General features: G+C 54.1%; 1 protein-coding gene across 6 annotated transcripts in view; it reads left to right on the top strand.

Annotated features, from left to right (window-relative positions):
- The window catches only part of LOC143423956 (latrophilin Cirl), a 344006-nt gene that overhangs the window by 62054 nt on the left and 254174 nt on the right, over nucleotides 1-27778 (top strand). For 5 of the 6 annotated variants that reach the window (XM_076895662.1, XM_076895663.1, XM_076895658.1 and 2 more), the window contains exon 1: nucleotides 7491-8262. The gene's annotated coding sequence lies outside the window, so the exon portion shown is untranslated. Of the gene's footprint in view, nucleotides 1-3239; nucleotides 3289-7490; nucleotides 8263-27778 lie in introns of those variants that run through there. The other variant, XM_076895660.1, reaches the window with a different exon arrangement.

The following is a 27778-nucleotide window of genomic DNA, read 5'->3' as shown; positions in this document are numbered from 1 at the left end:
GTGGAATAACGAGTCGAAATCTGATGGTAAGGAGGATTAAAATATACGGATGGAAGGTTCGACGGGACCGTACCCTCTGTCGTTCGAGAATGTCCACGTCCGTTGTTTGCGGAGGAACGGTTGTTCGTCGTTTTTAGCACGAAACGTGCCGGTATAATCGATACTTGGTCTGGTGGAATGCATCGCGGCGGGGCCTCGACTGGATGCACCGCTGGAGGAAGCGGCGTGCACCACCATTTGCGCTAATAAATGCCTTGCTCCGAGGACGTAGCCGCGTAATAATTGCGTATAATTGCACGCTCTATCGGAATCAAAGTGCATAGTTTTCGAGAATTCGCTATCCCCGTCTCGATTACGCGCGATGAGGTTATCGCACGCACGGTGCTTCGTAATTAACAGCAGGGGGATAATGGAGAATAGTTTAAGGTATTATCAATTGATAAACATCGCGGGGAGAATACTAAGAAGAGAAAAAGAAACGGAAGATGTTACGTTAAACCGTACAGGATTCGATCTTAATCTACCATTAGTGTAGATCTGGCAGATACCAGCAAAAAGGAGCGTATATGTAATTAAGGGTTGTTAACCCTCTGCAACAGTATGCTGCTCGAAAGTTTATACTCTCGTAAATCTGCGCTCTCTTAACTAAGTTTCATTCCCGTGTTATTATCACTCTCCTTCGTTACCGTCTACCATTCGTACAATTATAATAAAAATGATCCGCTCTTAGATATCGGATTTTTATTAGTAATAAGACGGAAAAATTGTCGTTACACCGGAGGGTTGTATGGTAATAAGCAGTAGCGTAAAATATCGATTAACGAACGGGGACTAGGGAGGGGGGGGAGAAAGATTGGTAGGAGGAAAAGATCGCATAAAAACGCAGGCGGTGAACACGAGCAGGCAGCAGAGATTCCTGCCTAATTTCCCCTTGGAGTGGTCCGGAGGAAAGGACGGTGAAAGTGCGACGCGATGGGTGCGAAGTCCCCCGGTTGCTGCGGAGGAGCGTGGCTGAAAAAAACACGACATTAGGAGCTGGTAATTCCATGGCTGGTCCGTGTCCCGGGCTACCATCGAGGCCCGTTATAAATGCGTTACATCGCGTTAGCCGGGGATCCATTTATGAAAAAAATCAGGCGTCGCGCGCGACCCACGATAATTACAGCGTGTCTTCGGGATTAAATATCTCGGGCGCGCGTGTAATTTGCGCACCGTTAATACGCGGCCGGATTAATTTATGGCCGCGAATTACAGAAAACGATGCGTTCCGTCGAACTAATGTATGTAGGTATGCCCGTACGTAGCTACGTGCGCAGGTACGCTCTCGCATTGTATATCTGCGACAGGGCTTGGGGGGACTAACCAGCCCGACCATTTACCCCGCTCGACCATCGCCCGATCCGAGGCATTCTTTTCCCCTCCGTTTGCCCCTTTTTTAAATAATTCCCTGAATACGTTTTACCAGGCATAAGTAACCAGAGTGGTAATCGTGAATCGCGAACAACAGATAACGCGTGGCGAACCGATCGGTGCCGCGTTCGATCGGGTTCCCCTCGAGAGGAAGAGTGCGAACGAAAGTGAGAGAGAGAGAGAGTGAGAAAGAGGGACAGAGGGGAACAGAACGAGGGACGGTCGTGTAAAAAGAAAGAGCAGGAATAAGAAACGAAGTACGGATGGGATAGGAGCGAATTTTTATCGAACTATCGGCGTTTCTCGCGTCGATTCCGCCGCGTGTAATTTCACGCCCAAATCGCGGAAGTTATGGCAATAGGGCTCGCGATACAAGGCCATAAACGGGATCGCGGCAACGTATTTTCTCGTGCGGGGCCCGATCTCGTCGAAAAACAAACAGTTAGAGCTAGGTGGTCCCTCATTAAGTTGGCACCACTCCTGGACCGCTCTCGGCTGGTTCCCTTTCGATTCGAGTCGATCTTGGTTGCCCCGTAGGGAGGGTCCCCGAAAGGGCCGCCGGTCCCTCGGCTCCATTATGCGTCCCAACACACATTCACGGATCGCGCATGCATCTGTGCGCGCGAATACATGTGCCACGGCTCCGAAGCCGCGACTACCCCTTCGCGGTTTGCGCTCTGGCATTGTCGCGTCGCGACGTCGAGTGAGACGTTACCTACGCGAAACGAACGCGTTCGATACGTGTCGCAATTGCTATGGCGGGATACGTCCGTTAGTTCGCGTACAGAGGCAGAGAGAGAGAGAGAAAGACAGAATCGGTGATGATACCACGTGGAGGCTAGCTTTCGTACGCACGTGTTCGTATCCTGCGTACGAGAGACGAGTACGTGTGTTTGCACGGTCAATGGGGCGGCTCGTGGCACCGATTCCACGGAATTAATCACTGATTTATGTAAAATGTTATTCCACTGTACGAGACGGATAAATAAACGCGCGTCCTCGAAATATCCGCGCGGACAGACGGCGCGGCAGTATCGATTTATTACAGGCGATCGTACGCTGCAAGTTTCGAACTCTGAATGGGACGATCGTTCGCTCCACGCTGCACGTGCACCGCGTCGCCTCGGTTTTTTTTCGAGGGAAACGCGGTGAAATCGAGTGCCCGCGATTAAGTCGACCGAATTGGTTACAGACTCGCAACGAGGGCAACGCGCGCTTCCCTGAAAGATCATCCCCCTGGCAGTAGAGCGTGGCAGCGGAGAAGCGGCCGCGTTACCGTGAGGAAAACGGCCGATAATGGGATTACACAAAGAGAACGGATTACTGAAATCCCTCGAATGCAAAACCCTACGATAATCTAGCGCAACGCGTTCCCTCCATCGCGATATGGCCGACGACCGGCGCGCGTAGCCGCGAGGTTTGCGATCTCGCGAAAAACGCGAGTCAGAAATAAACAACCCGAGCCGGAGACACTTTTCGCCTCCTCCACCTGTTGTACACCAAGGTCGACTGTGCGCCAGGACGACTATGCGCGCGTTCCGCGCCAAGGAATTATCCCTCGCGCCGCGGGTTAATGCGAGCAGTTAACGCAAATGAGACGATAGAGCACGTCCGTGGCAGGATTCTAACGAAATAAATAGTACGATTAAGAGAGATAGGCGAGGGGAGGGTTTTACGCGTTCGAATGAACCATAGGCCTGGCCGCGAACGAGTTTCGAGATCCGATCTCAGCGTGTACAACGCGGCGTACGTTCGAGTCGTATAAATAGTCCGCTCGGTGGGATGCAGCGGCGATACAGCGTTAATGACCGGCCCGTTTTCTGTTCCAGGCACACGTCAACGACACGGGACCAGCCGGACGGAGCGTGGAAAAATAGCGTGAGTACGTCGTACACAAAACGGCCCGTCGCGCGACGGCCCCGATCGGGCCGATATTTAATCGATACGGCCCCACCGCTAGATCGTATCTGCCGCGGACTCTTCCATCGTTTTTCGCCGTGTCACCGTCGCGCCACAAGTTCTGTTGCGTTAAGCCGCGCCGCCTGAAACGCGGCCAGGCGACCCGTTTCGATCCTGGCTCCAGGACAAAGGGAATTCTTTCCCACGAGCAGGTGCGCTGTTACGGTATCGCCGGGGTTGTTACGGAAACACGGTTTGAATGAAGTTATTACGCGTCGCGGCACGGTAATGCCTGCCGTGCCCGAAACGCGTGCGGGTTTAAGGCGATTCCGGAGCCAGAGCTGGGTCCCGGCTACCGCGAGAGAAGGTAGAACCAACCGGTGGATGAAGGAATTCTGAACGGTTTTCAGCTCCGTGTCGGGGATTGTTTAATTTCGTACGCGTCGATGTAGAATGAACGTTCAACTACCGTACGTTACACCCGTTTAGATAGGCTCCGCTGGCTGAAATATATTTACGGAGCGCAGGATAAAATTACGGAGACAGCCACAACAGGTACTTGTAAGTGCTCCCATAAAATCAATAAGCAGTGTTCAACGACATGAAATTGAATGGACTCCGATTCGATTGGTCAATATATAGACCGTAAACCGAGCACAGTAGCGTGGATGTAGTTTCTGCAGCCAGTGTACACAGGGTGTAGAGTGGTGATATAGACCAGGTTCGTGGAATCAGCCTGTGCGTAAGCTTTAATTCCCCAGCCAGATGTTCGACTCTATCCCGACAACGATGACGCAACACGCATAAAAGACACCGGTCGGGAAAGTCGTTAAAGGCCCTTGGCTCTGCGCTTCGTGTATCCGCGTGGACGCGATCCGCAAGCGGAACTCGCAAACTTTCCACCCTTACGCGTTGTCGTCGCTTCTTCGAATCTGAATAGCCGCGTCGCATCGAGCGAGAGAAACTTCGACGTGTCAGGAATTCGTCGGATCGTCGCGTCCCCGTAAAATCGAGAAAGTCGTAAAATCGTGCGAAACCGGGCGGGGCGCACGATTTCGCGGCACGATCGCGAGTCACGTTTTAATTACGGAAACGCGTTGGAAAGCGAATCGATCCCGACGTTGTTTCTTTCGTGACGAGTTTCGCTCGCGTTCCACGGTTCTCGAGCCCCCGGAATCGGAACGAGCCGTGAAATGGTCGATACCTGGTGCCGGTTTACGGAGGTTAACGAAGAATGCAACCTCACCCCGAGAACGGTCCACCTACTCTCCCCTCTCTTAGGGGCGTCCACGAAATCCCGTTCCAGGCAGCTGCTGTAACGCCGTGGAAGTTAGACGACGCCGATTGTCGTAGGTCCGTGAAGTGTGAAAGCGTGCGCAGCGCGGAAACTCGTCGAGGGATCGCGACGACGGGGGGGTGGTGGCAATGGTGCCCGCGTTGATGCGCCCAGGGTAAGCAGCGGTATTCGAAGTCGACCAAGCGAGTCGCGTTTCAACTAACTACACGCGTACGAGTTCCCGTCGTTGAGAGTTTCTGGCGATTCGCGGATAACGTTGATCCGCGTTCACAGCGGGCTGCGTTCGCATCTGGTGAACCGTTTCGATTGCGCAAAAACCGGGGGGAGAGAGCGGAAAATTGTGATACGGCTGGTGCGATTTCATGGTAACGAGCGCCGATTTGTCCTTAGATCAACCGTAAAACGTGCCAAGGAGTCGTGGCGCGTTATTGGTATTCCTGGGTGAGCCGCTGGTAATCGTTCGCGTGGATCATGTTTTACGTACGGTTTACGTAATCGCGAACATGACGGCATTTGCATTACACAATTGTCGGTAAGGCATCTTGGAAAGAAACGGCTTTCTAACGCCCCTGCTCGTTCGTCCTTTTAATGTCTGACTGCGAGCAACGTTGAGAGACGCGTTAACATTGTCCACGTCCAATGGCTGGCCTGTGTTTACGTCGGTCGTTATTATTTTCCATAGCGCACCTATCCGATCCGTTCTACACAATTTTGATCGTTCGCGCAACACAGACGGACACGTTCGTTCGTAATCGCGAACTTTCGCCATCCTGTTCTCACATAGTTGCCATCATTTACCGAGCGACTCGTAGAGCGCATTTGGCAACGAAAAATCTGCGTCCCTCCCCCCAGAAGCGACAACGGTTCCAACGAGCCGATGGTATACGAAAAAACGATACTCGCAAATTCACCGGGGCTTCTGTTCGTTCGCGCATAGCGTCGCTGGATTAAAGCGTCATCACTGGTCCGTGTCAGGGTGCAACTGTGATCCTGTAAACGACCCTTCGGAGAATAAACTCCCTTTCAGTATTTATGGACTTTTGGGATTAGCGGGGGGGCAGTAACCTACGCTGTCGAGAGAAAGAGAGAGGTGGGGGTCTCTCTTTTGTGAACTCGTGCTCGTAGTCTTCTTGGAGAGCTGCAGCTTCGAAGACGCGTAAACGCGGGCGAGGGGTTGCGGGCGGTGGGGGTTGTACATCCTCGAGGAGGATCGCGATCTCGGTTGTTTATGCGATACCTCGAGATAGGGGTGCTCTTTTGTCCAGGGGCGGTTTTCACCGTTCGCAACAGATACGGATGAATAAATTTGGGGGACACGGCGTATTTCTGGAGCCGGGGGTGTATACACGCTCGGTTACGTGGACGGCGCGGTTTCGCGAGACGCTTTACAAGCGCCGCCTTCCACTCGGACGCTTTAGCAGACTTAACCTGGATCAGTACGCGGTGGTAAGTGACAAAGGAACGGGTGGAGGATTTAACGTAATCGCGGCGCGTTATTGTTTAACACGATGTCGTCGCGTCGCTCCGTGGGAAAGTCGACGGGAGAAAATTCCGTCGCGCCGTTTAAGAGATCGATTCCTGTTTTAGAAGTTAGATATCGAGACGGGACGAGGACCAACGAGTCGGCAGAGTGAGAGACGGTTCGAGTTATTTGCACGTTTCGTCCGCCACTTGCATCGAGGAAAAACAATCTCTTGCGAATTAAGATGGGAATTGAATTAAACGGCACCGTCGACGAGGTATCCGTCGGATGAACTAACAAGAAGAGACAGCCGGGTAAATCTCTCGATGGCTCTCCTTAACGATCCTCCATAACGAGTTGAATTTACCCCGACGAATCCGTCCCGATCGTTGAACGCTCGAAATAGTACTCGACGGCATCGATCACCAACGCGCATCGATTCCCTCGATCATTACTCAAAGAGTCCACCGGAACGTCACTCCGTGACACCCCCTGTCAGCCAATCAAACCATCCCCGAAGGTAATCGTTCGAAACAGCGTCCGCGTCGGGCGTCTTACGTGTACAGCGACCGTTCCAAGCGCGATTAGAACACCCTCCGATCTCGTCGCCTAACGGTTCACCTTTCCCGGCCTGCAGTGCACCACACTCTATGCACCGCGTCGTCCACGCACGCACGGTCGTGCATACACGGAGGAACAGCGTCGAGCGAGGAGGCAGAGAACGAGAAGACACCAAGAGGGCGCATCTCCTCCGGTCGCCGAGTGCCTCCACCTTGAGAGTTCAGCGGCGAGGGCAAACGGAGAGAGTGAGAACGCGAAGGGTGAGAAAGAGAGAGAACGAGAGAGCAAGAGAGAAAGAGAGGGGCCTTTGGAAACCGACAGAGGATGAGAGAGGGAAGCCGAAAGCGCGAGGGAGGGAGGGAGCAGAGTCGGATCGGAGAGAGGAGAAGGTTGGGGAACAGAAGGGGAAAGAAAGAGAGAGGGGGAGAGAGGGAGAGAGTGCGAGTGAGAACGGATGAACCGATCCGAAGGGGTTAGCGGGTGCAAGGACGGGTACCAGAGGGGCGAGCAGTGGCTAGAAGCGAGTTGGTTGCCGTGGATGGAGGCGATGGGGTGGATGACTAGGCGCGAGAGGGGAATCACCGGGTGAAACGGTGGGGAGTACTACTACTTGGAGCGCCAGTGGTGGTGGGGGGCGATGCTCTCTCGTCCCCTTGGCTCGGTTAGTTTCTTCGTCGACGCCGCTGGAAGCGGATCGAGCGTGTTCGTTGTTCTTCCTCGTGGACGAGCAGATCGCGGCGAGCTGCGATAGTCTCTGGCCGCATCGGCTCCACGTTTCGAGGACCCCGGTGGCTGGTTCTCCCGTACTGCTTCGAATATACGATCGTGTGTGGCTCGAACGGATTGTCGCCGGATTGATCGTCGCATCGATCATTATGGAGACTCGTGGAATGCGCGATAGGTACTCGGTATCGATAAGTGCGTTGATCGGTGGGCACAAGTGAACAGTGGTTGTGGAGGTCGTAGAAATTTTCGGAGCGGACCCAACCGATCTAGCCGCCTGGTGACCACGGTGAAACGATACTCGTATATGCGTACAGTGCGCGGAGTCGGGCTATCGTCTCGTGGGAATTCGTTGCGCGTTCGTTTCGTGTGTACTGGATGAGGAAAAGTTGGTGTACAGCTCGGTACCGTGCGCATTAGTCGAGCGGCGTACCAACTTTGGGTCGTTCGAGCGCAGTGCGAACTAGCACGGAAGTGAGGCGACGACCACCGGTTGACCAGTGAGGAGTGTAATTTATCGAGACGACGAGGGGGAACGGAAGCGTTCCGCGACGTTACCTGGTACACGTACGAGGAACAGAGGGAGGAAGGGATTTTCTGGGAGAAAGACCGCTTCTTCTGCCCCCGAGGCATCGCCAAAGGAGGTTGAACGCCGAGCCGTCGGACGCCTGGCCGTGCTCCGATCGGTTCACCGATCCTGCGGAAGTACGGGTTGATTAGCCGCGACGGAGGATCGCTCCCTCGTGCCCCCGTTCTCGATTTTCCACGCCCTGGAGGGTTCGCACACCCCTACCGGATAGTCCACGGAACCGGAGTGTCTTCGTCTCATGTGTCAGTGACAGTTCTGTGTGTTCCGGTAAAAATTTCTCGTGCGATGTACCCAGACCACGCCGTCTTCGTCTTCCATCTTGTAAGTAGAGAAGCTGCGTATCACGTAGGACGCGATCGGTGGTGCGATTTCGACGTGGAAAACGTTTATCGGTTCCCGCGCTTTTCCAACGAGAGACGCGACTCGTGATCGTCGTCGGAAAAGAAGGCGTGCATAGATAGAGAAAGAGAGAGAGAGAGAGAGAGGAGAGAGCGGGAGAGAGAATCAAGGGAAGAAGGTGAACGCTCGTGGCAGCGTGCACACGGTATCTCCTTTGTCGTGAAAGCAAAGGTCACGAGAAGCGACGGCACCCGGTGACTTTGACACGTCCCGCGGGAAGACCTCGCATTAGGTCTCGTTTTACGAGCCAATGCTCAAAGCTTTGCAACCACCGTGCTCCAGCCCCGGCGGTAGTAACTACAAACGCGTTCCGTGTACACGTGACCCGAGGATCTATGCGCGTACCGTTGGCCCTCGTGCACACGGCATTTCGGAGCGCAGGGTCGACGGAAGCCTGACCTCGAGGAGGATGCTCCGTCCCGTTGCGACGAGTACCGCCTCGGAATCGTTTCAAACATTCACGCGAAGAGAGAGAGAGAGAGAGAGGGCTCAGCCCGCTGTGTTACCTGGCTGGATTTCGTTTGAATCGTGCGCTAGCCACCGGAGAATAGGAATTAAAGGTCCACCGCCGTCACTCCGCCCTCCATTTTCCTCTCCGCCTGTTCGTTAAATCGACGCTTCGGTTGTTCGCGGTGCAGCCATTCACCAAACGCATCGGATCGAACGCGAACCGCTGGCATCGACGATCGTTCCCCGCTATCGTAGATTCTTGGCTCCTCCGGCGAAACTCGTGAAATTTCTCGTAGCGCGTGCTGAAGGCTACGTGCCCGACCGTTCCTCGGGGAGAATAAGTTACGAGCGGCCGTAAGAAACTTCGGATAGAAGTTGTTAGAAATTTAGGTGACGCTGGTGATCGAAGGCCTCTCGAGAGGAGCGCCGCGTGTGATTCATTTATATCAATATTGGAGCGCGTAGAACGATTAGGAGAGCCAGCGTTCCCGCGACGCTACTCGGTTACTCTTTCCTCGAGTTTATCGAGCCGCGCTCCGAAACGGTGACGCGACCAGAGCGACTGGTGACGTTCGCCGCGAACGTACCGCGACTCGCGATGACATTTGCCGTCGGTATTCCACGCTTCGCGCGTTCCCACTCGCGTCGTTCGTTCGCGGAAAAACCGTGCTCCGTTAATCTAATCTCCCACGAGAGGACGACGACGAGTCGCGTTTCACGGCCGTCGAAGCCAACCTTTTTCACCCGTCTACCCCCGAAGGTCGCAAGCTTCTCGGCCCTTTTTTCGTCGCGCCACTGTGTACAGAGGCCTGCGCTCTGTGGAATATTGGAAAATCGGCTCGTTTGAAGTCGGCCACCCCCGTCCGTTTCCACAGAGGGCGGCGAGCCTCTCTCGACACTCTCGCGTGGTCACCACGGAAATTCGTTCGACCCTGACGAACGTTGTATAAGCAAGCACGATTATCCCTGAGCGAGTGAAACGTTCTAGCGCAACGAAGATGCCTGTGTTTCTCGAAGATTTTCGTGTTTGCCCGGTCAATTAAATCGGTCTTGCGAGCGCTCGTTTACACGAACGCTCGTCGTCACGACGAGCTAATTAAACGTACAAGCGGCGGTTGTTTTCGTCGCACGATTCGCAACGACTTGCACGTCCATGTCGATGGAACCGATCGCACCCCTCGCCGCGGCTCGTTCGCCTTAATCTTTCAGATTCCCCGTCGGAATCGCGGCTTCACGCGTGCGTCTCGAGCTGCGTCGAGACGCACGAAACGTGACCGTGCATCTGAAACAGAGCGACGTGCTCGACCGTGGCCCCAACGTGACCCCCGTGAATTATGTAACGAAAAGTGAAAATTATTTACTCGGTCCCATCTCGACCGTCGATTTTCCACGCGGCCCGTTCCCGTGCACGCGCGCCGTCACCCCGTTTGCCCGCCGCTTTTTGACGACGTACGTCACCGGGCACCGGGCTTTACCGCTTAATTTATACCCGGATTCATTCCCGATTCCGCTTTTTTACACCTCCGCGCAGTGTCCTTATGAAACATGCAGAGGACATCCCGATGAAAAAGTTGAGAAACGGGTGCAGGTGGCGAAGATATACGAGGAAACAGGAAATACCTGAACCGTTTCGTTCGATCGTATTTCTCGGGGAACGATCGGCCGCCTTCTCGGCCGCTGCCTCCCCGACGCTTGCTACCGCCGTCTGGCCATATTTACTTTTGCCGCCAGTGGAAACGAGGCTGGTTTTTAATATCGCTCGTCCATCGACTCGACTAGCGACTTGTTCCGCGATCCGAGCGCGTCCCAGGAAGCGACGTCACGATTCTCTCGCAAGTGTCAATATTCTTCAAATTATTCCGTTCCCGGATAAGACAATTTTTTACCTGCTATTCTGTTACTTTTTTTTTTTTAATATAGAAGAGCAGATATATGAGTTCGTTCGTACAAAATTGACGCGGATATATGTATAGATAGCGGTGTCTATCAAATATCCGGTGCGGCGAATAATCGATTGAAGGATGTTCCGAATGTTTCCTGTTTTTCACTCGCCCAACAAATCTATCGTATCGGGTGTCGTGAAATATTATAGAAACAATTTTTTGCTTAATAGCATCGGAAACCACGGTTGCGATAGCTAGTTTTATTTTCAGCTCGTTATACGACGAGCAGGCGGGCGAAATTTACCATTTCACGGTTCATCGTGTGGACCGCGGGCAGGCACGGGGCGATCGCGATCAGAGCGAACGCGTCGCGGACACTTTTGCCCGCGTGCCGTTAGAATCTCGCGAGGCGAAACGACGTTCGAGCGGACACGAGCGCCGGTGGCATCCGCTCGATTATCCCCGTTGCTCTCCGATCCGCCGTTACGAAATCGGCGACGGGACCCAGGCTCGGCGTACGACGAAATAATACGTTTCGCGGCCGGTTTCCTTCGACTCGCTCGAACGTAACGCGTCGACGGGCATTTTTCGCGGCCCGACTCCTACTCGAGCGTCCGTGCGCGAGCGGTGTGCATGCACGCGTGTCGGCGCTGTATCGACGTGCCGCGCGATCATAATGTAAAATCGCGGCCGTCCGCTCGACCCGGCGCACGTATCGTGCCGAACGGGCTGGCGCGTACGGCGCCGATAAACTTAGTAATGGCAGAAAAATTGCCGCGATTAAGGCTGCAAACACATCCACCGGCCGCCATTTTCTCACAACACCTGCGAATTACGCGTAATTGCCGTTCCTGCGCCCCTCCCCGTCCCGTGCGATCGCCGTCGAGACGATTCGTTCCTGAGAACCGGAGGGCAGTTCATTGTCTAACGTCGTGGCAGCGCGCGCCCTATACGAACGAGAGGGAGAGAGAGAGAGAGAGAGAGAGAGAGAGAGAGAGAGAGAGAGAGAGAGAGAGAGAGGAAAGGGATAGACCGTACCGCGGGGATAATCGTCATGTCGAATCGGAAATTAACGTTAAATCGTAGCCGGATCGTGTGCGGGGAGCCGCGAAGAAAAACGCGCCCGCCACGGGATCATCCGTGTCGAATCGGGGAACTGTTTGAATTTCCGCGGGATTATAGGCGAGCATTGTCGACGCCGGATCGCGAGTACGCTCGGATACGTTAGCGATACGTTCTTCCCATCGATTCGCCACGGAAAATCGTCTTAAAACCTGCGCATTCGTACTTGGAGGCGGTCATTATCGGTACTCGTTCGCTTGGCATCGGAATTGCGATCGAATACGCGGATCGTATCGTGGGATACTCGAAATTGTCCGAGGCCACGCGGTTAAGAACGATCTCTAACGATCTTCGAGATAAGAAGCCTCTGCTGCGCCTCGTTTCGCAGCCGCGAAACGTCGACGGGTATTAGCGAGATCGGTATTTAGTTTTGGGGTGTTCGCGAGGCGATCAGCACAGAACGCCACGGGATTGTTTTCGCGCTGGTTCATCGAAATTCCTTTGCGAACGTGGCTGAAACCCGCGGCCACTGAGGATTATTAACGACGCCGCGTTATCGGCGTTCCTCCCGCGAGAAACCGTCGGGTAGCTCGCGTACGCGGCGAGCGTTTCGATGGGCGACGAGAGTAAACGGAGAATGCACGTAACGGTGCACGGGCCGTTGGCGGTTTCGCGATATCGATTGTTTTCACGGCACCCGGTGCCGTGGTGCCGTGTTCCGGAATAGTTGCCGAGCACGAGTGCGGAAAATGCGTAACATTATCCTTCCTACTCGAGCATGCACGCTTCTAAGTGGTAGGTTCGAGTTGCGATTCTGTCCTTCCTCTCACCCTGTGCCACCCCGTCGCAGATTCGAGGCGCGTGCATGTACGCGTCGCGAATCGTACGTGGCGTCCTCGTCGATCGTACGAGAGTTTCTCGTGAGAGAATTATTCGAACGGACATTGGAAAGAATTCGTGGAAAGCTGACGCGGAAGGGACGCTACCCTCCCTGCGATCTTTCGATCTTCTCGAGGTGGCACGCGTCAGGGAGCACCTTCGATTCAACTCTCGCGGCGATTTTACGCATGTGCACGAGGACGGTGGCGCAGTCGCGTCGCAAGTTGCATCTTATCGGGTCGGAAGAACGCGCGTAGCCCCGTGTACGTAGGAGGCGCGTTCGCAAAGTTATGGTGTCCGCGAGCTTTTATGGGCTGCTGACCGTCGCGCGTGTATACCCGGCCCCCAACGCGGACCGCTTTGTGCCGCGCGTAAACGCACACGCGTGCACGCCACTTTGCGAGCGAGTACACGGTCGATCGTGCGCCGCGTACAGCTACACGTGTCCAATTAGACACGCGAAACATTTACCCGATACCGCGATCATTCGGAGCCGCGGGAAACCGCCGCGCGACCTCGAGATTTCGTCGAGTAATCAGCCGGCGCGAACGGCAAACGATCGCACGCCGCAATTCCACCGTTTCGCAAACGCCACTCGAGAAAGCTAACTCCTTTTCTGGCGGCGCGGGAATACCTCTGCGAACGGTTCGGAACAAATTGTTCGTACTCTTTCGGGTCGCCGTCGATCCGGGTGGTATGCATAAGGAATTCGAACTCTGAGGCAACGCTGAGGAGCGCACAGCGATCCTGGAAAATAGCTAGACACCATTCAGATTCATTTTACCATTTACATACCGGTTACGCTGGTTCGAGTATGTTCAATTTCCCAATTCGACGTGTCCACGAAATTTTGATACGCTGAACGTAAAATCTACCCGTTGAATCGTACCCTACACGGTTCGCATACGCGCCAAGTATACTCGGATACTTCTACCCTCGTTGGGGCGCGGTACTCGATACCACACTGGTAGGGTGAGCTCGATTCGATGTTCGTAAAAAAGAACTGGTTGTACGTGCTATTAATATCGACACGCATTCGTCGGGTCAAGTCTTGCGGTGCTCTTAAGAGAAAAAGTTGAGAGAGCGTTGTCGCTGAAACCTCAACGGTTCCATAACCCGTCCCCAGATGTTCACAATGCCAGACTTTACTTCTTCGTCCATGTCTTTCCCAGATTTCGCTCCGCCAGCAGCCAGCCATGCCGCTGTCCCGTGTTTGCGTGGCGGATTTCATTCCCTTAAAAGCGTGTCCCTTCTGTACGCGGGCTGGGACCGGCGTATCAGAGAGGACGCGATGGTATCAAGCGGTGCCGGCTTTTCGTAAGCGTAATTTCCGCGTAATTATCGCGGATAGCGATACAGCTAGCCGCAATGAACCATTTATGTGATTAATAGAGGCCGGTAGTTCGCGAGCCTACGGCTCTGTTCTTCTCCTTCGGCCGACACGCCGCGCCGCGCCGCTCGGCGTGTCTACCTGCGCGCGTGCACGTACACGTACACCTACGTATATGCATGCACGAGAGGCTTTCGCTCGAGGTATGCTATTATCATAATTGCCGCCAATAACGGCCAGTGATTGGCGCACTTCACGCTTACCTAGTGCTCTTTTTCGGAAGTTTTGCATCCTTTGGCCGCGTTGCCCTTTCTCCCTGGACCCCTGGCTCTCTCCCTCTCTCATCTCGCTTCGTTCACCCTTTCCTTTTTCTCGCGTCTACCTGCGCCCGCTCCGCCGCCGATCTGCCTCCCTCTTCGCGCCGACGCCTCTCGCGGGCTGATCCGGAGCACCTTGAACGCCGCTGGAACTGGTATCAGCGTCTGCGCGCGCGTTTGCTCTAATCGAGCTCTACGATTTCGAAATTCTCGCGAAACAGTGTTGGAAACTCCTGAATCTTGCATCGTTTCAACCCCTTCGTTTCCACTTTCGTTCATCCTCCGCGCTCATCCTTCGAGAGCACGCGGGCTGTTTCTTTATCGCCTTCGTCTTCGACTCTCCAGTTTCCTTTTAGTCGAATGTCCTCTCGTCTAGCCTAACTTGCGTCGACGAAAAGTATTACTTTCGATGGAAACGTGTCCTCGAGAATGAAGTAGCCTCTCTCTGACTCTCTCTTTTCCTTCCTTCCAACCTGTCTGCTGATTTTTTTCATCTCATATCCTCGTTGCGACAAGACGAACACAGACAGACGAAACGTCGGCGGTACCGCGAGATCTCGTTCTCGAATGTGGCACGCCGTCGTGAGACGACGACGATTACCAGCAGAAGGCACAAGGAAGAGGAGCGAACGCATTTTTCTCGCCGTGAGCCCGGGCGGTGCAGTTTATTTAAATTTCACGACACGGCGGCGCGTCGCGAGGCGTAATCGGCGCGCATCGCGGCCAGCACCGACGTTATTACCGCGTGACCCGAGAAATGGACCGATTCGGAGGACGAAACAGTCGCGCGACTGCTCCTTATATACTCGCTACGCTCGTCGCATCTTCTTCGCGAAGCGGGGCTCTCTGCCCAGTATCCAGGTCGTTCTCCTTTAAATTGCATCGCGCAGGGATTGATGCAGCGCATAAAAATGCAAATTCCTTGCCGATTCGAATCGATACGCGGGCAATATTAACTGGTCTCGGGACGGAACCGTATAGGCTATACACGATCGTTCTTGCAAACGTAATGCATTCATTCCCCTGTTTTCCCCTGCGCGAGGCTAACCGTTCGAGGGCCGTTCTCTTTTATTCATCGTTCGTTAATAGTAGCTACTGGTATCGCGATTTACGAAGGATTTTCTAATTGATAGACGGTTAATCGGTGTATTTGCATATTTCACATAGCTCGTTTCGAATTGCGCTGGGTACAGAGCCAAAATAATGAGATTCCGTGCCACACGAATCAACGACATCTCGTAAACTATGAAGACTCGCGACCTCGATAGAGGCTATTCGCGTGCGGCCAACGGTCCTAAAATCAGCCGAGTGATCTTTGAAGAGTGAGCGTAGCACCCGGATTAGCTCCCCTCGTAAGCAACTGCGAAATGTAGGAAGCACGCGCGCGTAGCTCGGTCCGCGGCGCACGGTTTCTCCGTACGCTATAATCGCGGGTGACGCATAACCGCAGAAAACACGGGGGGACGGTGTCACGATGTGTCAGCTAGACGCGCGTCAAAGGTTTTAATCTGGCTCGATCGGATCGTCGTGTTTTCGCGCGAGCGCGCGCCGACGCGTCTGCTCGCGGCTCGCCGCATGCGGCTGACATTTTGTAAAATCAGCCGGCACCGTTCGCGAAATCGCGTCAACCGCGACGAAACGAAATTTTCCGCAGGAAAATGCCGCCGGCTGATAGACGCTGAGGCAGTCGCGACGCGTCCCATCGAACGCGCCCGCGTGCGGGCCTCGCTCACGAGACGTAATTTATGCGCGATTACAGCCTCCTTTGAACGACGCCCCCCCTCCTATCTCTCCTTCAATTCTCTTTTATTTTCCCCCTCTTTTTCTCTCCCGTCGTTATTGAAAGATATTTCTTGCCGGCCTGCCGCGATTTATAAGCTGTTTATCGCGGTGATTTGCATGAGAACAGCGGCGAACGCGAGCTAATGGGACTAGGACTTTCCTCCGATCGTTGTGCTTCGAATGACGCGTAACCGGGTTCCGGAAAAATGCGCGCGGCCTCGATCGCGCTCCCAGCCTCGTCGGCGATGCCCAAGCGACGGACCATTACTTTCCATCGGGTCGTTATCTCGAACAGTAAGTGATCGTGTCTCCCGGTGCCAAGATCGGAGCTCGAACAATATCCACGGGTTTTCTAAAGTTTTCCTTTCAACGCGTTGACATGGAACGCGTTCCCGCTGACACAATGCTCGTGCCCGCCGCGTAAAAGGCACTCTCTGTAGCAATATTTCCTACGAAGGCAGTCGTAAAAGGCAGTTTCCCAGCCGACTTTAAACGGAGCCCCAGCGAGAGAAGAAATTCGCTTAGTTCCTCGCGCAGCGACACACGGGGGTAGCGGAGAACACCTTAGAGGCGCGACGCACGCACTGACAGGTTCGGTAATGGAGCCCCGGCTGGGCTACTAGATTCAACCGGGGCCGCCTGGTATAGACGCGTCTGGTTGGTCGATATTTTACCTTTCGGCGACCTGAAAACGAACCCTCGTTGCGTCAAAAGAGTGTACGAACACGCGGAGCCCGGCTCTACGCGCGCGTACCTTTTGTCGGTGTGCATCAAGGGAGAAGGACCTGTTCCTGTGTGCGCGTGTGTGCCCGTATCTGCGTTCGAAAACGCGGTGCACGGGGCTGCACACGGACCCCACCTACATCCACGTCGAAACCCACTTTGCCACGCGGCGACAGACACACGATAAAGTGGAAACACAGCTAAATGCCTTGTCAGCATTGGCGTGTGGCGGCGCCAATGGCGTCCGACCGGGTCGCTACAATCAATATGCGGTATACAACTATCGCGATCGTCCTGGCGGCGCGTTTAATTTCCTGAAAATTCCCCGCGAGTCGGACTAAAACGGTGAAAAATCGCTCGAAACTTTTCCCGCTCTGAAAACATTTTCGCGGAAGCATCCTTCGCGGAGTCGTCCGCGGATTTCTCCCGTCGAGCAGAAGAGGTTCCGTGGAGGACGAGGACTCCTCGATGAAAAATCGCGTTTAGCCGGCGCTGAGGTTCGCGCAGATTGGCGAACGCGGACGCGGCAGCCAAGCATCCAATTTATATTCCAGCGGGTGTCAGGGAAGTTAGTTCAGCGGGGCGGGTTCTTTTTCCCTCCGTTGATCGACGAGCGAGGGAAAAATTGTATTCAAAACGGTCTCGTCTAATTTTTCGCTTAAACAAGCACCGCGCTCCGATCGAGGCTCGACCTTGCAGAGGCTCTAGCTGTGTCTATTTTTTGCGCCTCGTCATCCCCCGGCAGGCCAATTAATTTTCCCGATATTTCCGATATCAATGGAACGAGGAACGTCTGAGATCGTCTCTCTTGGTGCCGCGTCCGTCACAATTGGACTCGATTTTTGCCCCTCTATCTCGTCGGTTCGTGACATCGCATCGACTTATCTTCGCGCGGAGGGAACGATGGTAGACGAGAGCTTCCTTTTCTCCGGCAGTCGAGGCGCTCTCGAGTGCCGGAAGAGCGATGAAAATAACCGTGGAAAAAGGGCTCTTTCTCTGAACATCGGTCGTGAAAAAATGCCCTTCCTCCCCGTGATGGCATCGATGCAACATGTTGGCTGAAAGGCATTTAAATTAGACGCCCACTGCCGTTGATTTATCTGTACGTCGCCTACGTTTTTCAGCTTCTAATTTCTACAAGTACTACCACGTTTGTCTGAAGGTTTTCTAAATTTGGGGCGACAGGGAGGATTGCGTGGACGGAAACGACTCGCTTGCAAACGAGAAACGAAATTGTTGGCGTTGTACAATAGCGTTAGCGTTTAGCAACCGGGCTCTATTGTCAGATCGAATTTTACCCCGTGGCCCATTGCGACTAGCCAATTGCGGTGGCACCGCGGTCGAATTAATTGAACCGCGTCAGCGGCGTTGCTCGCTCTTTTTACAACTGCCACTGTTTTTCCTCGTTGCCGCGTTACAAACGAGCCAGAGAACGCCAGTCGAAAAGGAGGGGTGGTGTCGACGTGTCGCGGGACCGTGAGAGATCGACGCGACGAATTCCGTGTCGGTGAACGGCATCGCGAGGGTGCTAAGAGGGATAATCGGTGGTCGTGTCAGCGCCGCTTTCCAATAACTCCCGCCCCTCGCGCCCCGTGAATTCGTTGAGAAAGAAAACGAGGCCGTCGACGGTGGTGAACGCCGTGGAATCAATGGTGGAGGGAGGGAAAGAGAAAGGGGACCACCGGCAGGGTGAACGAGAGGCAGCCACCCCACGTGCTGTTTATGGGGGTTGCGCGCGTTTCTGTCGGGCGCGCGTTTAATGTAAAGCCGGTCTTATCTTTTACGCGATTTAAGGGGGTTGTAACTGCGCGTAATCACGCAGCACGCGTACACCGGCTGGCTGTCCCTTTCACTTTGGAATCCGTTGAAATGCCCACGTTTTTCTACCCTAGATTCAACTACTCCTCGCCGCCGGGAGCTAACGCGAGCGCACTCGTACACCGCCGCTTCTGTTTCGCTTTTTCCCCTCTAGGCTCCTTTCCCGTCGCGGTTCCCTCTATGAATCGCGCTGCGAAAGCATCTTTGGCATTCGAGTTACAGTGGCTGGCAATTTACTCGATTGTGAGCGCGTCTGCTAACGAATACGTTCGACGTAATTTGTGTTCACCTTTCCAGCCGTGGCTCTTTGTAGACGCGCCGTGTTTCGGAACAGCCCGAGCGTTCCTGCCGGATGATTTATTCCTCGATGCTCGGATCGGAGTTGCCCGAGCCACTTGAATTTTGTTAGATTCTCCCATCGTTTCGTTTACCTTCCGGAATAATTTTGTTCCGCGCGTATTCCAACTGCTTCGAGATCCTCCGATAAATTGCCACGTTCCCAATAAGTTCCTCCTTGATCCCCGTGTTCCGGTCATCGAAGTTCCAGCTACGTACCGAAAACAATTTCATTTAGGATACGCTGTTTCCAATTAGCGAAAACAGATCCAAGTACCCAATTGATTGCAACAATCCTACTGCGAATTTCCGCGTAACTATGTTCGAACCGCATCGCCAAACAATCGCAGCGACTAAGTAACCCCGCGAACCGCAAGGAGTTTAACCGGGAAGTTACAAATATCGTCGAAGGATTTTCCCAACTGCGACCGTAACGAGCAAGTGAAAATAAGCGGATAAAGTAGGTAGCGGCCGTCTCGACGGAGCCGCGTCTCAAAATGCACGGAACGATCCTGGATTCAGTCTCTCGCGTGGTACACACAGGTAAAAGCGACTCGGGTACCGATGTCGTCGACATCCCCCGTCCTCGTTCTCGCTGTCCGTGGAAAAGGGCCGCGAATGCTCGGGGGTAATTTTATTTAGAAACCCCGCGTGCGCCACTGTACTCGTTACAGGAGGTAATAAAACGGCTCGCAAAACAAACGCACCGGCACGCGGTGCTTCTTCTCTCATTAAGCATCTGCGGGCGAGGCAATTTCGAACGGGAATAAATCTTGTTTTATCGCCGGCCGCGGACGCGATTATCTCGTCAAGGGGGTTGCATATTTTCGCAACAGCCCCGTGGAACCCGAAACTTCGCGTAAATATTCACGTTCACCCTCGTTGGGGGACGATCGATCGCGGTTTCCTCTCCTCGTGCCCTCGGATCATCGACTCCGTATTTGTTTTTCCGCGGAAAATCCGTGTCACGCGCGTCGCGCGAATCTTATCCACCATCGCTTTCATTTTCGATCGTTGTCTACGTAATTACACCGTTGGTTCGATGCGTTGCAAAGAAAACAGGCCGTTTTAAAAGCGAACGGACACGTGTATAATCGCCGCGACACGATTCTCGTTTCCGATCGTTTACGTTATCCTGATGCCGCGCACGCTGCGTTGGGTAATCGAAGTCACGGAAACTGCTTTCAAGCGGTTCGTTGTTGCTTTTTTCTTTTTACACTCTTTTTACGGCTTGTTTCTCCCCCGTTCAATCGACAGACCGGTCGGTAAATCCGAGTTTCCCGAGTGGCGGAGGACACCGGGAACTTTGTTCGCTCCTCCTGAGAAATATCGCGGGAGGAACATCTGTGTACTCATTTTTCTGGCTCCCTAAGGATCCTCTAGGAAGCTGCGTAGACAGGCAATAAACCATAAGTCGTTGACGGCTCGGGAGGAGACTCGAAAAGGTTCTTTCCTCTCCGCCGCGGACTTCCCTTTTCACGAAACCTTTAGCATCTAAATTCTCTCCGACCCACACTTTTCACCACTTTTTCCACCCCCTCTCACCGTTTCGTTTCTCCCTACGTCGTTTTTTGTTTTCATGCATCCTTCTGCCAGCGGAGGAAAGTTCGCGGTGAAAACGAGTAGCGGTCCTAGTGCTCCCCTTGCGAGCCCAGCCGACTCGCTTTTAATCGTTATTGTCCGTACGTAAGTGTTATAAGGCCACCCCCGTTGTTGCGCTCTGGAGAGCGTTGTTACGGACCGTGGTACGCAACAGCGGCTCCTTCGGGGTCGCCAGCCCCTCCCATCGGTCGTAGGATAAGCCTGAATTTCGCATTATACCCGTAATTCGCACGTTTCGCCGCGTTTCGCTTTCAGGGAGCCCTCCCTTTATTTCTTTGTCCTCGTCCCGTCTCTCGTCCCCGGGGCGCGCGCGTACTCCGCCCGTCTCGCTCACTCTCTCCATCTCGTTTCTCCCTCTGCGCGACCCTTTAATACTTTTATAACGTCGTGTTTATACACGACCGGGTACAAAAAGCTCGGGACCCTCGGCTACGATGATCCTCGTAGCGGCGGCTTCTGATTTCGTGGAAAACCCTCGGCGAACCGCCGTTCAACCCCCTCGTGCCCGGGCAAAGAGGTTAAAGGTTGCGGGACGACGATCACAGAAGGCCTCGAGTTAATCGTTGTCCGCGGCTAATCGCCCTCCGGGGTGGTGTGTTCTACCAGACCGAAGTAGCTTCATTCCACCGGCGGGAGAACAAGTCTCAGATTAGGAAACCCGTTCCCTCGGTTTTTCTCCGGTATTTATGCAAATGAAGCCACGCATTCTGAAAGCAATCCTGTGTTTAGCGTCCACCGGATGGACCCCTGCCCGGTGAGCCCCAGCGTTTTTCAGACGGCCGCGTCCAACCGGGCGCACCCGGATTAGATAAAACGAACGGTCGATCATTGTTTCGCTCCGCCAACCGAGGGATCTCTTTCGACTACCATACCTGATTCCTCGTCGCTCGCAAAAAATTCATTTCTCTCATTCCGTACTACCTACCAGGTACGATCTACGATACGTCACCGCGTTCGCCTCGAAATCTATCGCGTATCATAGAAATTGCCACTTCGTCGTGGATACAGAGCAAGACGACGGTAGATCGATCGATCGATCGATCGATCGATCGACTCGAGCATCTCATCCGCCGTTCGAATCGCGCGCGCGTACCTCGATCGATTTATAATTGGATTACCGCGGACGTAATTCGCGGCGAACGCTAGTCACAGCTATTACCGGGGGCCCCATGAATAATGCATTAACGCTTATGGAATGCCCGTCCGAACAATGATTGTCATTGACTCGATGATGAACCGAAGTATCAGATTCGTATCGGTAATGAACGGTGGCGCGCGCTCGTCGCCCCCTCGCCGCAATTACAATCGGGTGCCCCGTGACGATCCGCGCGGTTTCACGATCGTAATGCCGTATTCTAACATTGTAACCGCGGCTCTCGGCAGATGTCACGCGGCCCACGAAGAGGAACCCTCGTCGAGCATCCGCGGGGTGTATCCTTATCTCCGATCGAAGCGGGGCCCGCGTACGATACGAGATCTGCCGCGTACACGTCGTGACGCCGCCGGGCGAGCAACCAGGAGAAAACGATATACGTACACGGTGTCGAAGCGAAGGGTGGAGGAAACGCTGGCCCGTTCGCGATCCCCATCGATGCTTGATTTTTTACGTTTCGTATAATTTACCGCGTGATATATAGCGCAGTAAAATCGCGGTGGCGGGGGATGAAAAGAGGGAACGGATGGCGTAACGCAGCCAGGCTTGCTATGAATATGGAATCCGTGAATAGACGGGGGATTTTATGAATGCTCGGATGAATACGGTTAAGCGCGAGCCGTGTCCTCGCGGTACGGCCACGATTTGTAATGCTAATAATTTCGCGTGATTTTATAGCGCTCGTTGGGAACCGCGACTCTTTCGCCTGTTGTGTCGTTCGCGGAGTCAGAGGTAGTTGGTAGGCACGTTGCGCGTATACCCACGGTTCGCTTTGCCCAGCGTGGAAATGGTGTACCCTTAACGGTACCTGTTAGTGTTTCGAGTTTGCTCGCGAGGCTACGGATGGGGCAGTGGCCTGCCAGCTGTTGGCGTTTCACCACGGTCAGGCTTGGAAAAACCCAACCCCTCTCGACCACGTGCTCCTCCTCGTCCAGCGCTTTGGTACACACCGCGCGAGATCGATCGACCAGGCTGGCAACGATCGACTACCGATTCACGACTCTTACGAACCGCGACCTGTCTTCGTTCAACCTCGTTGCAACCGCGAGAATTCGCGAGCGACGTCCGGTTTGATTAATGCTCTCGCGGACCCGCGGACATCATTTTTCAATATCTCAGCGAGAGGATTTAAACGCGGCACGAAGAGAGCGAACCACGCCGGGAGTGAAGGGTGGCTCGCGTGCACGCTCGCGCGATCTTCTATTTGTATCTGTCGTCGTGACGAGCTGCAAAAAGGCGGAGAACTCGCGCGCGCGCGCGCGCCTCGGCTCCTGTTGTGTGCGTCGTTGCCCATGGCGTTTCTCCTCGATCGCTTCGACGAGGATCGGGGAAGAGAAAACGACCTCTAGGAGACGCTCATAATCCCGATTCGTTACAATAACTCTTGTTTCTTGCGCAACGCGCCTCTCTCGCGTACGCTCGAGAGGCATTCGAATTCGATCGACGGGAATCTAAACCAGTCTCGTCTTATTGAGCACGCGTTGCTACGCACACGCGTACACGCGGCGCGTCTACCTGCACGCGGACGGCGATTCGACGGTGGTTGTAACGAGGCCAATAAAGCAGCACTCGCGGTATCCTTTTTTCGGCGATCGGCTGAGTTTAATTGTGAGCTGAATTTGAATCCGATCCTGGACGTGTTCGCGATGTATCCCGTTGATCGTCCTCCCTGCCTCGCGTACGATAGGGCTGCTTTCGACTCTTTTTTATCGCAGCACCGATCACCCGTACGAGCCATGTACGGTTCATGATCGCATCCGCCTCCCCGTTTCGATACGACCGCCGCCGTACCCGCTGGTCTACGCATAACGAGACGTTCGGATTATAGACTCGTTGCGAACCGAATGAAATTCATGAGCGAGTCGTCACGTAAGAACTGGCGTCGTTGCTTCTTCTTCTCTCGGATCCCCTGGCTGATTGGTGTACGCATCCGTTCGTGGGGTTAATATTAATGGTCCCAGCCGAGGGTTCTCATATTTAATCTCCTCGATAATGTCGTCGGAATCTGTTTCTCGATCGCGACGTGCAATACCTCAACGGTCTCGTTTGACATCCATTTCGAATACTGTGCCTCGAATACTGAATACCCTTTCGCAGGCAGGCTTGGAATCCACCTACCAATCGTACCCCTCGATACCCTCGATGCCTCCTGTCGCGAGCGATACAACCTCGCGCGACCGTCGAATGAAACAGTACGGTTTTATCCCAGCGCAGAGAGTCGCGTTCGATGGACTGCCACCCCTGTTACGATACCATTACGCGACGCTATCGTTAATTCGAAGCTGAAACTCAACGTCCAATTAACAGCCGGGTAGTTGAAACGCGGTATAATCTCGCGGGCAATCGGTATCCAGAGCGCGTATTCCCCCGCGGGCCACCGTCCGGTTATTACAAAAATTTTTAGAACGCTCCGCGCCGCGTTAAACCCCGTCGAGCGATGGTACGCGCGCGTAGGTGTACGCGTGTTCGCCCGTGTACATACGATCCTGGAAGCTACACGGTAACCCTACGGGGGTGAACATAAAACCTGTTTCAAGTAGAAGGCCAAAATTACACGTCCCGTAGCTCAAGTTTAGTTCGTGATCGCGCAGCCTCTTGGGCATAAAACAGTATACTACCGTCCACCCTCCTCCTCTCGGAGGAGCTACTAAGATGAGGTAGCGCGATCCGAGGATGGCGGAACCGTTCTCGCCCGGGCCCTGGCTCCAGACTTCGTTCACTCGCGGCCGTGTTAGCTGCTGCGCGCGTTTCAAATTAGAACGAACCCGGGTATAAATTAGAGCGAGCAACCAGCTCGATTCGCCGCGAACAGGTTCCTCGCGCGTAGGGGGCACGTGAACGGAACCCTTTGGTGGCTTCCGGCTGCAACGTTTCGATCGATTCGATAAAACGTGTCAAGGGAACGGAACGCGAGTGTAATTTTTATCAGAGCAGCGAGGGAGGACGGAGGGCTGAGGGACGATTAACAAGCCCGTGAAATTCCGGGCATCGGCTTACTAATAATGACGGCAATAACAACAACAGTAACAATAGTAATAGCCGGGCTTTTTATTGCCCCGCGTGAACAAAGCGGGAGGGTTCCAGGGCGGCCAGGCCACTTTACAGCCCGACCTAAAGAGGCAGCAAGCGCGAAGGGCGAGGAGGGAAACGTACGCGTAGGAACGGGCATAATAATAACGACGGCGGAGATCCCGGTAGCGAGATACACGCGGCGTAATTCAAAAAAATACGATAGACACGAAACGAACCGTAGAGAATACCTGGTAATAGCAATAAAAATCGCGGGATTGCGTCATTCCAGAGACCGTGGCTGGCAGCTACCGGCGCGCTGTATACTTTTCGTTGCTACTGCCACCCGTGCCCCAACCCTTTTCCGTCTTGCATCCCTACCAGCCGAAGGAACGCCTCGCGAGCGAGCTTATTTTCCTTGGCCGGAGGAACTTTACGAGCGGCGCGTCGATAAATTCTCCCCGTAGTCTCTAAGACGGCGATAAATTACTAATTTCCTCGCCGTCCTCTTAACGTCGATAAACTTCCAAACAGTATTCACGCTTCGAGCGGTTATTAATGGTTCCCAGGCACCAAGAATGCCTCGCCCCGAAACAACGCGAACGTTTCTTTCGACGGTCCGTCCTCGTTCCTCGTCCCGGTCCTGCCGAAACTTCGTCCTTTTTTCCCTGCGCCGCTTTCTTGTACGCGAAACGGAACAGGAAAACCAGACGTTGCTTCTTGGTAATCGTTGTCTTCTAGAACGGACCTCGAACACTGCTACGAAACGGTACTAATGGTGGACGCTTCGCCAATCGTGGATATCGTTGCTTTTCAAGTTTCGCTATTAACACGAGTAACAGGTTAAAATTCTGGATCTTGGTTTTTCCTTAATATCCTCGTTACAGCGTAGCAAAGGCGTAAGTAAGAGACAGCTGCGTCTGAAAGTATTTTCACTCACTTTCGTAGTGACATTTAAATACTTAATCTAGTCGGTCTTGCTTTCATACATATTCGATGCGTTTGTATAAGTAATCTCAACCACAGCGTCCACCTATTAATTCCTCCACCTCCGGCATCGCGACGTTTCACATTAGGCGTCTATTCTTCTGTATTAGGGCAAGTGGCCGCATCAATAAGGGAAGACAAGGTTCCACGCACGCGTGACATACGATGAATTGAAAACACGTCGACGCGGTCTCATCGAAGCCTCTCTCGTAGATCCTGAATTCGGTCCCCGGAGCGATGGATTTCTTTTTTGGCCCCCTCTCGAGCCCGTCTCTCTTTTCTTTCCGCGGCTATTATCTCGTTAGTACGTCGCTGTGTCACGGCCCAACGAAGTTGGAGGCTTTCATGGAGTACCTCGGGCCCAGACGATCATCTGCCTCTGTCACGACGTTTCTACAATCGTCCTCCTTTCTCGTCCGCGTACTCCGTTCCGATGTCGCTCGACACGCCTCGCAGGGGGTTGCGTCGCGGTCCCACGAGGACGGAAGGAATTCTCGCCGCGCGCCACCCTCCGCGCTCGCTCTCGGCCCAGATTTTCCCCGCGAGCGTACACAGCAACGACGAACCGTGGAACGAGAGAAAGAAAGCGGCGTACGCGTCTAATTGCCAGCTCGGTTACGCTCGACGCGTGCTAGTGTTCGTGAGATTTTTTGTCCGTCGCGTTTCGCGCACTTGTTAGCCGAGCGGCGTCTAATAAACGGGAGAGCGAGACGACGCGGCTGTTAGGAACGTGGGCCGTGCGAGCGTTGCAACGCGCGCGCGACTGAATAAAAATAATCCTGCTCTTCCGCGGTGAAAGAGAGCGAGAGGCACCGCGAGAGGCAAAGGCCCGTAATTATGTTGTAACGCGTTGCCCGGTTACATGCCTCGCGCGATCGTTCGCCCGCTCGGAATTGTTAATAACGACGGAACACGTTAGCACGCGTTCGCGTCGGACGGACAAAGCGTCGACGCGTGACCTGTGAACGGCGTCTCGATCGGCGCCGATCGTGGAAAAGTCCGCGCGCGCCGGCTGAAAAAGAATAACAAAGCGCGTACACGTCATACGTAGGTACCATTGGAAATAGAAATTTCACGCTCAATCAAACACGCGATCGTAACCGCGAGCCCCAGCGCCGACGAGGTACACGGCTGTACGTCGACGGTGATCGGAAAAATCGCGGATGGAATGTAACGTATTCCGTGTTGCACGCCGATGAGTCTCTCCTTCAGCAACGGCGCAAAAGATCGTACGAGCCGATAGGTATAACGGACAATTAGCCGTTTCTCGATATCGGACGGGGGCGTAAGAGCAAATCTATGGAGCGTGGCCGATCGGTGCGTTCGATCTCCCTGCCGATGGAGCGGGGCAAACGCGGGTGAAAGGCCGCGCGAGAGCGAGAGGAGGACAGCAGAAAGAGACGGGGACACGGAGAGAAAGCGAAGAATGACGTGTTCGGTAATTAGCGTATTATGCATTCGGCCGCGTTTGATTTATCGGGAGCCTCGAAGGGGAACAGGATGTGCCCCCGGGGCGCACCCAGCTCCATCTCACGCAACGCAACTCTTTCCCTCTCTGCACTCCTCTTGAATCGTGCCCGCCGCCGTTCTGGCCCTCTTTTTCGTTCTTCCTTTCGTTCTTGCATCGCTCGTCCCTTTCTCTCTCTCTCTCTCTCACTGGCTCACTCACGCTGGTTTCCCTTGGACTCGGTGGACTCCATCGGTGAATCTGGTCTCTCTTCTTCCGAACGGAGCAACGTTGGGCAGGCTGGCCGACTGTTCGCTCGTTCTCTTCTGCTTCGCCCCGTCCGCCCATCCTTCTCACCAACGCGTCGCCGCGTATTCTCCGTTTCTCCTTCGCCTATGCTGCTCGCCTCTCCTTTTCTCTTTGCCGGCCCTCACGGCACTCCTCTGCTCTTTCTCTCTCTCTCTCTCTCTCTCTCTCTCCGTTCTTCCTCTATTCAGCCAGCCCTTCTACAATCATCCTGCCCTTCCCTTCTCCCCCTCATCACCCACTTCTAGCCCTTTTTTCCTTCTCTCGTTCTTACCCGTACCTACTCGCCATTATCTCCTTTCATTGGCCTTCGCTGCCTCGCCGTGGCAATAGTCGACGATGCCAGAGGAACAG

The sequence above is a fragment of the Xylocopa sonorina genome, chromosome 5, assembly GCF_050948175.1.
Source record: "Xylocopa sonorina isolate GNS202 chromosome 5, iyXylSono1_principal, whole genome shotgun sequence".
Classification (NCBI taxonomy): Eukaryota; Metazoa; Arthropoda; class Insecta; order Hymenoptera; family Apidae; genus Xylocopa; species Xylocopa sonorina.
This window is presented reverse-complemented; position numbering and strand designations above follow the sequence as displayed.